Genomic DNA, 1,123 nt, shown 5'->3' on the forward strand with positions numbered 1-1,123 from the left:
CGGCAGATTGCGCTATGACACGTAATACAAAGTGAACTGATACTTTCAGCTGTTAACACTTTCAGCTGAAGTTCATCAAAGAGGCAGAAACATTTGTTTACATTGAAATTTTAGTAACTATTAAATTACAGTAAACTACTTGATCAGTAGTGTAATGCATATTGCAGAGACGAAGTTATTGTCTAATTTTAAATTTTGATTGCGTCAATGATCAATAATCCATCGAATGCCATGGAAATGCTATTTATACGCTGTTATAAAAACTACCTCATGAAATAAAGCTGTGAATGTTTCCACATAAAGTAATCGAATCTGGTTAGCTCCTTTAACATTGTGTCTGGCATTTTTACTGTAGTTATTGAAAAGCAAATGGGGATAACACTTTTCTTGCCCTTATACTAGAAGCATATACCCACTTATACATATTTATTGATCGGTAAAAATACCAAATCACTTAATCACCAAAATTTAATCTAAGTTGAATTCCGAAACCAACATATGAGACCATTGTTTTGGTTAGTGCAACAGCATAAATCAATATTGTGGAACTGTAAATAGATTAGACCAAGGGTGAATTTAAACGACCAGAACAGACTCATATTGACCGCAGCAACTTTTTAGTTGGACGATACACTTTCGTCATTGGAATAAAAAAGGCTAACTCTTATTGTTACTGAAATCGTCGGAGCACTTCAATCAATTATCAAGGAATGTTGGAGGGAATACGAATCTTATAAAAACAGTTTCACTATATGACTTCAGGACCCCAAAACACTGTTCTTTAAACTTAAATCTAAAATGGATCAGGAGATTGAAATAGCTTTTGGAGTGATTATCGATTATCTTAGGAGTGTTTATTATGTCATAGATAAAGAATACATGAATATATTGTCCGAGTTTTCAACAGGAAAATGCGTGCGAAGCCGCGGGTAACTGCTAGTATAATTATAAAATTTAGTTTTAATTGTTATACTGGTGCTGAAACTGATAGCATTTTTTAATGATGGAACCTCTATGCAGGCTTTGCCTTAAGAGTCCATATTTATTTCCTTAAAAATACTCTTACAATGCACTAGTATTTCAAACTTTTCGTTGTATTATTACTAACTTATAATTGTACTTA

This window comes from Homalodisca vitripennis, chromosome 1 (genome assembly GCF_021130785.1).
Source record: "Homalodisca vitripennis isolate AUS2020 chromosome 1, UT_GWSS_2.1, whole genome shotgun sequence".
Lineage (NCBI taxonomy): Eukaryota > Metazoa > Arthropoda > Insecta > Hemiptera > Cicadellidae > Homalodisca > Homalodisca vitripennis.